The sequence below is a fragment of the Propithecus coquereli genome, unplaced genomic scaffold (genome assembly GCF_000956105.1).
Source record: "Propithecus coquereli isolate 6110/MARCELLA unplaced genomic scaffold, Pcoq_1.0 Scaffold114, whole genome shotgun sequence".
Taxonomy (NCBI): domain Eukaryota; kingdom Metazoa; phylum Chordata; class Mammalia; order Primates; family Indriidae; genus Propithecus; species Propithecus coquereli.
This window is the reverse complement of record NW_012135414.1, coordinates 313,381-326,005: the sequence shown is the minus strand read 5'-3', so window position 1 is coordinate 326,005 and position 12,625 is coordinate 313,381. Positions and strand designations below refer to the sequence as shown.

Below are 12,625 nucleotides of genomic sequence, written 5' to 3'. Positions count from 1 at the left end.
AGAGCTGGAACACATTCTACTAAGTGAAGTATCCCAAGAATGGAAAAACAAGCACCACATGTACTCACCATCAAATTGGTATTAACTCATCAACACGTAAGTACACATATAAGAATAACATTTACTGGACGTCGGGCAGGGGGGAGGGGGAAGGGGGAGGAAGGGATGGGTATATGCATACACAAAGAGTGCCATGCGCACCATCTGGGAGATGGACACGCTTGAAGCTCGGACTTTGGGGGGAGGGGGGCAAGGGCAACACACGTAACCTAAACATCTGTACCCCCATAATATGCTGAAATAAAAAAGAAAAAACCACAGGGAGATATCACCTCGCACACATTAGGATGGCCACTATCAAAACCCTTCCAGAAAAAGACAAGTGTTGCTGAAAATGTGGAGAAGCTGGAACACTTATGCACTGCTGGTGGGTTCATAAAATGGTATAACTGCTATGGAAAACACTATGGTGGTTCCTCAAAAAATTAAAAATAGTAGATATGATCCAGCAACCCCACTTGTGGGGGGGGGTTTATATATCCAAAATAATTGAGAGTTTTGAAGACCTTATATACCCATGTTCATAGCAGCATTATTCACAACAGCCAAGAGGCAAAAGCAACCTTGACCACATTTAAGCGTTTTAATGGGGAAATAAAATACCAAAATAGGCCAGATGAACCATCTGGGTCTTTGATGACAAAAAACTGTCAAGTTCCTTACGTTTTTTCCTCCCCATACACACATGTGTTGCTGTAAACTGCTAAACATTCCGGACAAAAGACAGCAAAGAGAAACATAATCTCTGTCAAGGTAAATTAAGAGTGCATAACTGACGCACAGAAAGAATCAGAAAGTATCAGTGCTTGAGGAGCTTATACCTGCAGGAGCCACAGATAGGTAGCGTAAAACCTGGCACATACACACACAACTATCATTTTCCTTATAAGAATACAGCTTAAGAAAATGATTTACACAAGATGTACACAAAAATGCAACCATAAGATAGTCCCAGCAACACTCTTAACAGCAAGTATTAAAAATTAAATGCTCAACAAGGGACACATTGCATAAATGAAGATGTACCCAAACGATGAGCCATTATACAGTCATTAGAAATAAAGGAGTATTAGGCCTGGTGCAGTAGCTGACGCTTATAATTCTAGCACTTTGGGAGACCAAGGTGGTAAGATCACTTGAGGTCATGAGTCTGAGACTGCAGTGAGCTATCACCACACCACTGCACTCCAGTCTGGGCAACAGAGATAATTCTCCATCTAAAAAAAAAAAAGTATTTAAGGTTCAGTATGGTATCAATTTCGAATTTTTAGTGTGTTTATAAAATGTAGATAATAGTGAGTCTTTATTTTGATCAATAAACAGTGTTATAGAAAAAAGCAAACAAAAAAGGAGAATACTTTTGTTATGAACATTATGGCACAATCCTATTTTTATCAAAATATATACATATTTAAAAAGCTAAAGTGAGTGGTTTATCTAAATTTTCTAACTTCGTAATGCTATACTCTCCTTTTTCATATTTTTCAAGTTAAACTTGTTCTCAATTTATTCAACTATTTTCAAAAGTTAAAGATTTCTCTCTAACTCATTTTATGAAGCCAGTGTCACCTGATACCAAAGCCAGGAAAAGACACAACAAAAAAAGGAAACTACAGGTCAATATCCTTCATGAAGATAGATGCAAAAATCCTCAACAAAATACCAGCAAACCAAATTCAGCAGCATGTCAAAAAAAATAATCCACCAGGATCAAGTGAGATTCATCCTAGGGATGCAAGAATGCTTCAATATATGTATATCAATAAATGTGATTCACCACATAAACAATTAAAAAACAGATCATATGATTATCTGGATACAGAAAAAGCATTCGATAAAATCCAGCACCCCTTCATGATAAAAACCCTCAACAAAATAGGCATAGAAAGAACACATCTTAAAAGCCATGTATGACAAACCTGTGGCCAACATCATACTGAATGAAGTAAAGTTGAAAACATTACCCCTAAGAACCGCAGCAAGACAAGGATACCCACTGTCACCCCTTCTATTCGACACAGTACTGGAAGTCCATGCCAAAGCAATTAGGCAAGAGAAAGTTCATAAAGGGCATCCAAATTGGGAAAGAGGAGATAAAACTATCCCTGGTTTGCCAACAATATGATCTTACACTTAGAAAACCCTAAAAATTCCACCAAAAGACTCTTAGAATTGATAAATTCAGTAAAGTTTCAGGTTATGAAATTAATGTATGCAAATCAGTTGCATTTCTACAAGCTAGTACCAGTCAAGCTGAGAGCCAAATAAAGAACTCAATACCATTTACAGTAGCTACAAAGAAAATAAAATATGTAGGAATATACTTAACCAAGGAGGTGAAAGTTTTCTATAAGAAAACTACAAAACACTGATGAAAGAAATTGCAGATGATACAAATTTCAAAAATCCCATGCTCATGGATTGGAAAAATCAACATTGTTAAAATGTCCATACTGCCCAAAGTGATTTACAGATTCAAGGCAATTCCCAACAAAATCTCAACGTCATTTCTCACAGATCTAGAAAAAATAATCCTAAACTTCAAATGGAACCAAAAGACTCCAAATAGTCAAAGCAATTCTAAGCAAAAACAACAAATCTAGAAGCATCACATTACTTGACTTCAAATTATACAAAAGGCTATAGTAACCAAAACACCATGGTACTGGTATAAAGGCAGACACACAGACTGATGGAACAGAAGAGAGAACCCAGAAATAAAACCATACAGCTGGCTGGGCACGGTGGCTCACGCCTGTAATCCTAGCACTCTGGGAGGCCGAGGCGGGCGGATTGTTTGAGCTCAGGAGTTCGAAACCAGCCTGAGCAAGAGCGAGACCCCGTCTCTACTAAAAATGGAAAGAAATTAATTGGACAACTAAAAATATATAGAAAAAATTAGCCGGGCATGGTGGCACATGCCTGTAGTCCCAGCTACTCGGGAGGCTGAGGCAGAAGGATTGCTTGAGCCCAGGAGTTTGAGGTTGCTGTGAGCTAGGCTGATGCCACGGCACTCTAGCCCGGGCAACACAGTGAGACTCTGTCTCAAAAAAAAAAAAAAACCATATAGCTACAACCAACTGATTTTTGACAAAGCAGACAAAAATGTACACTGAGGAAAGGACCAACCCTATTCAAGAAATGGTGCTGGAAAAACTGGATAGCCACATGCGTAGAATGAAACTGGATCCCTATCTCTTGCCACATACAAAAATTAACTCAAGATGACTTAAAGATTTAAATGTAAGACCTAAAACCATAAAAATTCTAAGAAAATGTAGGAAAAACTCTTCTAGACATTGGCCTAGGAAAAGAATTTATGAGTAAGACTCCAAAAGTAAATACAGCAACATCAAAAATAAATAAATTGGACTTAATTAAACTAAAAAGTTTCTGCACAGCAAAGGAAATACAACAGAGTAAATACACAACTTACAGTATGGGAGAAAATATTTGCAAATTATATATCTGACAAAGAGTTAACATCCAGAATCTACAAAGAATGCAAACAAATCAGCAGGAAAAAAACAAATAACACCATCAAAAAGTGGGCAAAAGACATCAACAGACTCTCAAAAGAAGACAGACAAATGGCCAACATACAAAAAAATGCTCAACATCACTATCAGGGAAATGCAAATTAAAGCCACAATGAGATACCACCTTACCCCTGTCAGAATCACCATTATTAAAAAGTCAAAAAAACAATAGATGTTGGTGCAGTTGTGGTAAAAAGGGAAAGCTTATACACTGTTGGTGGGAATGTAAACTTGTACAACCACTACGGAAAGCAGTATGGAGATTCCTCAAAGAACTAAAAGTAGACCTACCGTTCGATCCAGCAATCCCACTACTGGGTATGTACCCAAAGGAAAAGTCGTTTTATCAAAAAGACACTTGCACCAGAATGTTTATCACAGCACAATTCACAACAGCAAAGACAGAATCAATCTGAGTGCCCATTAACTGATGAATGGATTTAAAAAATGTGGCATATATATACTATGGAGTACTACTCAGCCATAAAAAGAAATGAAATAATGTCTTTTGCAGCAACCTGGATGGAACTGGAGACCATTATCCTAAGTGAAATATTTCAGGAATGGAGAAACAGATACCACATGTTCTCAAATATAAGAGGGAGCTAAACAAAGGATAGATATGGTCCTAAAGAGCTGTAATGAACACTGGAAACTAAGGAGGAGGGAAGGTGGGAGGGGGTGAGGGATAAGAGTCTACCCATCCAGTACAATGTACACTATTTAGTGACAAGTATACTGAAAGCCCCGACTTCAGCATGATACAATTTATCCACATAACAAAAAATTATAAATTTTTAGGAAATAAAGTTAGAGATACTGACAATAATGAAGGTCTAATCAGGACAACAAAAGCCAAAGTGACAGATGAGAAAGCTCCATAGTGACCTAAAGCAAACTGCTTCACCCCTTAGCCTCAGTTTCCACATTAATAAAGTAGGCCAATACAATCTGCCTTTCAAGGTTAGAGTGAAAATATATGTCAGGTACCTATGTCAAGGGAGATAAGACATGTAAATAATCAGACCGCAGGGTGATAAATGCAATCATGGAAGTATGTACAAGGTATCAAGGCCCCATTGAAGAGGGGGTCATGAACTAGCTGTTTGCAGGGAATGACAGGCAGGATACAACCACTGGGCTTTGAAAATTGAATAGGTGTTGCTATGTACACAAGGGTGAAGCCTATCTTAGCTAAAGGAGCAGCAGTATCACATTTTTGAGGAATTACTAGAGCGTGTCCTGTGGGAGCACAATGCAGGTGGAGAAGAATGGGCAGCTCTTGAGGATGGAGAAGCAGGCTAGGACCCTCAGGAAAATGCCAAGACCCTCCATCACTACTGTACCTTTTTTTCTTTCTCATGTGAAGCAAATGGAAATAAATGATTTTTCTTAAGTATATACACCAAGATCTGTGTCCCCCTTTCCCAGAAATATAGATTATTAAGCAAATGTAAACATTTGTACAATCTATGGCCTAAAGCCTCTTTGTTTGGTGTTTGAATTGACTTGCTGTCATGCTTCTATTAGAAAAGATAAACTTGTCCTCAGTTTCGAAGAGTTACGACTGCAGGTCATTGCAGGCCCAAAGTCTACCCTCAGGAAGGTAATAAAAGGAGTCAGGAAACTCTCTTCCCACTGAAAGTCACCGGGTTGTACCCAGAGAGGTGAGCAATGGCAGGGCTTAAATCTTTCATTGCCTATGCCCTTGACCAAGTGAGCCACACCACCTCTGAGGCCCAAAACATTTTGTTCATTTGAAGAAATCCGTTTTGAAAATTTGTTCCACTGCAATTTAAACAAAGAGAGGAATGATTTCCAATTTTGGTAGGTACTAATACAGTTAGACGAAGTCACCTGTATGCTCAACGGAGAGATACCAGATTCCTTGGAATTAGGCCGTTTATAGATCCAGTAACAAGAAAAATCATTTAAATAAAAATTCACAAAAGAAATGTGTATTTAAGTGACTAGTGGGAAAATAAAGCTATGAATCAATTAAATACACAGACAGCCTCTCCTCCAGGCTTGCTGGCCTACTCAGGTCTTTGTCTCTCACCAAAACTAGTGCAAAGGCCCCTGGAACAGTTTACCTGACTCTAGTCACACTCACCAGCCCCCTACTCCCTACCCTCTTCCAAACGATCCGTCATTTTAAAGACAGAAAGAACACACTGCTAAGTGAAAAAATGAGGTATACAATAGTGCATTTTGGAATCTAGTATCAACAGAGATACCTCAGTGTTTGGAATACTCTACTGCACAGTACTCCACTGAGTGATTGCACTATATAATTTATGCTGTCTTCCATTTATGGTTGCTGTTTTTCTTTTTTTTTGCTTTTAAACAGGCAACCTGTACCTATGCCTGGATGAACTATTTTGCTACCTAAAATTTTTGAATAAAATTCAGCATCTTTCATTTTCATTGACCATTTTAGTTTCTTTTACTACAAGTTTTGAAATGTGTTCACCATTTTTATGTTGGCACTTTGTTTTTCTTATGGATAAGTAAAATATCTTTGGATTTGAAGACAATCAATCCTACTTATATTAGTCAAATTGTGGCAAATACGTTCCCCACTTGGTCTACATCATTTTTGTGATACTGAAGTTCTTAATCTGGATAGTAAATCAATCTTGACTTCTAGAATTTATGTCCTACTTAGAAGGTCTTCATTATCCCAAAATTATAAACAAGTCATCCTGGCTTCCTTCTACAATTTCTGTGATTTCATTTATCACCTGTACTGTAATCTCACTGGAATTTCAGTATAAGGAGTGAGGCAAAGATAAGAAATTGCTAACACTGCCATGTATAATGGCACGCGCCTGCCTATAATCCCAGCTGCTTGGGAGGCTGAGGCATGAGGATCGCTTGAGCCCAGAAGTTTGGGTTGCACTGAGCTGACCGTGCCACTGTACCCCGGCCTGGGCGACAGTGATACTGTGTCTCTTAAAAAAAAAAAAAAAAAAAAAGAGAGAGAGAGATTGCCAACATCACTGGCTCATGAATTTTGTTTTCACCAGTGGTGTGCATAATCTAAACACCCACAGGCATTTCCATTTCTTTCTGCACTCCATTCTTTTCCACCAACAGCCTAGTATTAACATTTCTTCTCTAGTACTGAGCTATTCTAATCTATTGCAGCATTAGAATATATTTCATCATCTAGTAGGGCTTCCCCCTCTACTCTCACCAGAATTACAGTTTTCTTGGTTTTTCTCATTTTTCTCAGGTAAACTTCAGTGTATTTTTGTTATATTCCTCCCCAAAATCCTACTGATATTTTACAGCAGAAGTGTCTTTATATATAAATTTTAAAAACTGGTCACCTTTTCAAAATTGAATCTTAACTTTACAAGGACATGATTTTACTTCCTATTTACTTATATCTTTTTACGAACTTTATAGCATTTAACGTTTTCTTTACATAGATCCTATCTCTTATATCTAAGTATTTTACCTTTTTGGTCATTATTATGAATGGGTTGCTTCTTTCCATTAATTTTCTAACTGGTTTTTATCTGTATCTGAAAAAGCTACCAATTTTTCTGTATTAAGGTTAAGAACCTACTAACTTATTGAATCCTCTCACTAATTCTCAGTTTTTTAGTGAATTTTAGTTTCCACAATATAAAATATCACTTACAAATAATTCTGCCTTCTTTTTATAATACACATCTTTCTTTCTTCTATCTTATTAGACCGGCAGATACTTCCTAAACAAAATTATAGTAATAGTGGACAGCCTTCTATTTTTCTTGATGTTTGTGGGAATTCTCCTAGGGATTACCATTAAGCACGATGCTGGCTTTAGGTCTGAGAAAAGGGAGTGTTCATAATCCAAGTCCTTGTAGTTTCAAGTTTACATAAGGAAACAAATCATGACACAAAAATGTTCACTGATCAACTGACCCACAAAATATTTATTCCCCCCAAGTATCCCTCCCTGTTTATTACCTATCCCTGCCCATCATTAGGATTTGTTGCAAACGTGAAGGATGTTTTCCCAGTACTATCATATAATTTCATCTTACAAATCATGCTAAAAAACCCACAACTTCATTCCATATTCATTTTAAAAATTAGTATAGCTGCAATTATAACTTAAGCCCCTGTCCCCCACTATTTACTATGCAATTGTGTTTCCCATTAAAAACGGATTCCATTTTTCTAGTACTAATGATCCACTGATAATCTTAGGGAGTTTTAAACATGTGAAGGAAATTTATTTATTTATTTTTGTTTTAATGAAGTTCAACCAACTCCACTAACTCAAGAAAGTACCTTGAACTTTGGTCAATGTTTTTTTTTTTTTGGAGACAGAGTCTTGCTCTGTTGCCTGGGCTATAGTGCAGTAGCATGATCTCAGCTCACTGCAGCCTCCAACTCCTATACTCATGGGATCCTCCTGCCTCACCCTCCCAAGCAGCTGGGACTACAAGTGTGGGCCACCATGCCTGGCTAATTTTCCCATATTTTGTAGAGACAGGGTCTTGCTATTGCCCAGGCTAGTCTCAATCTCCTGGCCTCAAGCTCAAGCAATCCTTCTACTTAGGCCTCCCAAAGTGCTGGGTTTATAGGTGTGAGCCACCGTGCCTGGCCTCAAATGCTTTTAGAGAGTTCTTGAAATAACCACACAGACACCAGAAGTAGAGCCAGTGTAATATTTAAGAGTACAGCCTCTGGTACCTGCTCACTGCCTGGGTTCAAATCCTAGCTCCACCACACACCTACTGTGCGACCTTTGACAAGTCACTCAGTGTCTCCGTGGCTTAGTCCTGCCGTCCCCAAGCCCTGGGCGTGGCCTGTTAGAAACTAGGCTGCACAGCAGGAGGTGAGCGGCTGGCAACCAAGCAAAGTTTCATCTGTATTTACAGCGGCTCCCCATTACTTGCATCACCACCTGAGCTCTGCCTCCTGTCAGATCAGCAGGGGCATAAGATTCTCATAGGAGTGCGAACCCCACAGTAAACTATGCATGCAAAGGATCTAGTTTGTGCAAGGTGGAGCTGATGCAGTGATGCTAGCATTGGTGAGTGGCTGCAAATACAGATTATCATTAGGAGAGGTGTGACTGCACAGAGACCATAACAAATCAATTGCTTGCAAAATCATATCAAAACCCTATCAGTGAGTGGAAAGTTACAATGTAATAATAATAGAAGTAAAGTGCACAATAAATGTAATGTGCTTGAATCATCCCAAAACCATCCCCCTCCCGACCCTGTCCATGGAAAAATTGTCTTCCATGAAACCAGTCCCTTGTGCCAAAAAGGTTGGGGACCACTGGCTTAATCTCCTTGTTTATAAATTAGAGATGCTACCTATCTCACAGGCTGGCTCAATTGAGTTAATAACATGTAAGGCACCCAGGAGAGCAGTATGGAGTATAATAGATACCCAACAAGGGCGAGCTATTATTATTCTTTTCTAATGTCTTTATCTGGTGTATTATGTTAGCATTTTTCTTGGTAATTACTTACCCTGGTAACATGGGGATGAATCTTAATTGGCCACAGTGAAATATTCTTTTAATATAGTGTTAAATTCCATTTACTAATATTTCATTTTGAAATTTCACATTACTTTTCACAACAGATCAAGTTTTCAATTTTAGTACTAGCTTCACATCAAGTTCCAGTGTCAATGTTCCACTGGCTTTGTAGAACGAAAGTATTTGTGATTTTTTTCCTTCCTTATATTGTGGAACAATTTAAATCTTATCAAAATGATCTGTTCCTTGAGAGTTTAAAGAAATTTACCTGTAACACCATCTGGGCTTGGTGTTTTGTCAGATGACAGCTTTTTGATAACTTTCCCAATTTCTTCCATTGTTATTGGTCTGTTAGGTTCTCTCTTCTGGAGTCAATTTTGATAACTGGATTTCCTTAAAAATAAAAAAAAAAAAACCTGGTTTGATTTATATAGTCTTATAAAGCACTTGCTATTTTAAAAAATTATTTTGTAACCTTGTATATTTATGCTCCCTTCTTTCTTGAGCAGAGTAATCAGTTTATCTAATTTATAACCCTCCCACTCCCAGCAAAGAACCAGCTCTTGAATGACCAGTTTTGCTATTTCTCAGTTTAAAATTTTTTAAATTTGCTTTTCCTCTTTCTTATCTCCTTTCCTGCTTTGTCTGGGCTTATTTCTTCTAATTCCTAAGTTAGACAGTTATTTCAATTTATTCTTAAGAATACTGTTTCATAATTTGTATTCAAGGCACTTTCCTCTGAGCAAAACTCATTACTTTTTAAGATAGTTAGCATTTTATTTTACTCTAGTTGCTTATAAGTGCCCTAAAATCTTTAGTTAGCCAGTTTAGTGCTGTTATTTGCAATAAAAATAGGATTTTAAAAAGAGGTCCCAGAATGTTATCCATTTCTTCTCTCCCTTCCCTTCCTTAATGTACTGAGGTTTTAGGACTTAATATAATCAAATTTAAAATATGTTCTGCAGATGCTTGAGAAGTTTGTCAAGGTATTGAGTTTGATAATTATTTATCATTTAGTCTACTACATTTTTTTTTTTAGTGTTTCAGCCAAAAGTTAAAAGCTCATTAGTATTACACTTATCAATCTAAGATTAACCAATATTTAAAAATCTAAAATTTAGTATAGAAATGCATGATACCTACATAATGCTTTGCACTTCAGAGTTTCAGAATTAAACAATGTTAAAATCAAGAAAAATATTTAGATTAATGTACACATAATTACACAATATTGTGACAATTCATAAATGTCAAAAACATTTCATTCTTCTGATCAGTGGTGAATGAAAAAAATATTACATTTTTACATACTAAACATGTATTTTAAATTCTAAAGTCACCACCTACAAGCTGTTTATATATGTTCCTTGACTATACAAATCAAGTTATTTGTGCACTTGAACAATAAAAAGTTTATTTTTAATTTTTACTGGAGTGGTACTTGTATCACTTTCCAAAATTTTCCAAGTTAAGGTCACTTCATCTAGTTTGTCATGACTGTCTGTAATAATGGAGACCATTACTACCCAGTCATTTATTTATTTATTTATTTTTTTGAGACAGAGTCTCACTCTGTTGCCCGGGCTAGAGTGAGTGCCGTGGCGTCAGCCTAGCTCACAGCAACCTCAAACTCCTGGCTCAAGCGATCCTACTGCCTCAGCCTCCCGAGTAGCTGGGACTACAGGCATGCGCCACCATGCCCAGCTAATTTTTTTTTTTTTATATATATATTTTTTTAGTTGTCCAGATAATTTCTTCCTATTTTTTTTAGTAGAGACGGGGTCTCTCTCTTGCTCAGGCTGGTCTTGAACTCCTGAGCTCCAACAATCCGCCCGCCTCGGCCTCGTAGAGTGCTAGGATTACAGGCGTGAGCCACCGCGCCCGGCCCCAGTCATTTATTGACCAACATTACTATATACTGAGAGTCTCAGATTTAAAAAATAGGCCTAGATAGGAAAAAGAAAAGTTATGAAACCCTCCCAGACTTCATAATATTTAAAGCTTTTCTTCTAGTTTCATCCTACACACCAGGATGGCATCAACAGGTTCTTAATTTAGCAATAGAAGGAGAGTGTGCACAGTATTTTTTGGAATGGAGTTTAGAACTTTGCATGTTTACCTATACTGTCAACATGGCTAAATTTCTTTGCTAAACTAATCTCTACATTTAAATCCTTTAACATCAACAAGTCTTTGCAATTTATTGCAAAATTTATTTACCATGACTTTACACTTGCTTGCTATCTAAAACACTCAACCTGTCTCAACTTACAGAAGCAAAGTTATCCTGACTTTCAAGCAACTAAAAGTGTCAAACTTATGTGGTGTAAGAAAAGAGCGTAAAGTCTAAATACTCACTGTAATTTACAGCCCACATGGATAAGCACAACCAGCTATGATCCCAGCACAAAGGTCTTTGTGCAAAAACTGGGGAGAGGGTCACTGTAATTCTCAAAGGATGTGAATTTCCACTAGTCAGCAGGTCTGACTCAGCAATGAGAACAAGATCGGCCTGGGTCTAGTCCTGGCTATGACTATCTTGCCACTATAAATACAAAGCAATGTCTACAAACTAAAAATCCACTAATCTGAGCTTACTTTCATCTACCATACGAGAGACCAGATGAGTCAACTCCTCTCAGAGTTTATTTTCCTATAAAGAACAGCTGAGTTTTCTATGACAAACTGTTACTTTCCCCTGAGGTGCGCTAAGGATGATTTGTGTTCCAAAGCGCCTAACCTGTGCCCTGAACCACTATGGAACCTGACGAATTCCTAGGCAGCTTTTGACTCTACAGAATCCTTTCAAAGCAACGGTAGAGGCGGCCCAAAGTGGCAAGGTCACTATACAGTTAGTTCAAGGGCTTCTGTTTCACAGATTACAGGTAGAGAAACAGAAGGTGGTAATTAAAACCAGCTGTATAGGGCTGTAAGGGGCAAAATAAAGGTTATGCAGAAAGGGTAAATATAGCTGAAATGTCGACATACTCCATCAAGTAACACCAAATAACTGATACACAGACTAATAATTAACAACAACCCCGTCTCGGAAAAGCCTCGTACGACTGACTTTCCTATAATGCATTGCAATATGGTGTCGCAGAAGAAGCACTGCAAGACTATGTGGAGGAACTTACCGTTCTCCAGGCGTCCATTTCCCCAACCCGTTAAAAAGGGGCAGGGGGGTGGACAAGATCACTAAGGCCCCTTTCGTCTCTGACACTCCAGAGTCAGGGGTCCCGGAGTGAGAAGGCCAGAATCCCAGCCTCCCGAGGGGCAAGAGCCGCTCCGCTGTGCCAGCGCCGCTCTCCCCAAGTGCAGGGAAAGCCCGGCCCCTCCCCGTCCTTGCTGTTTGTGAGCTCCGGGGAGGTGCCTGCGCCCTAATGAAAGCACAGCCTCCTTCCCGGGAAAGTTCGCCCACACAGATACCGGCGGCAGGAGGGAGAGGGAGAAGGACGGAGAAGGAGGAGGCTCAGAAGTGTTCCGCGCTCGCCGCCAGGGTGGGGCCCGCAGTCGCCGGCCTGGA

The 12,625-nt window shown here is 38.5% G+C and overlaps 1 protein-coding gene across 1 annotated transcript in view; it reads right to left on the bottom strand.

Annotated features, from left to right (window-relative positions):
- SLC25A51 (solute carrier family 25, member 51) overlaps positions 1-12,305 on the bottom strand; it is a 15,534-nt gene extending 3,229 nt beyond the window's left edge. Inside the window, exons 1-2 of the mRNA XM_012655793.1 lie at positions 12,237-12,305; positions 9,368-9,492 (exon numbers count right to left, since the gene is read on the bottom strand). The gene's annotated coding sequence lies outside the window, so the exon portion shown is untranslated. The remainder of the gene's footprint in view (positions 1-9,367; positions 9,493-12,236) is intronic.
- Positions 12,306-12,625: the final 320 nt, after the last annotated feature.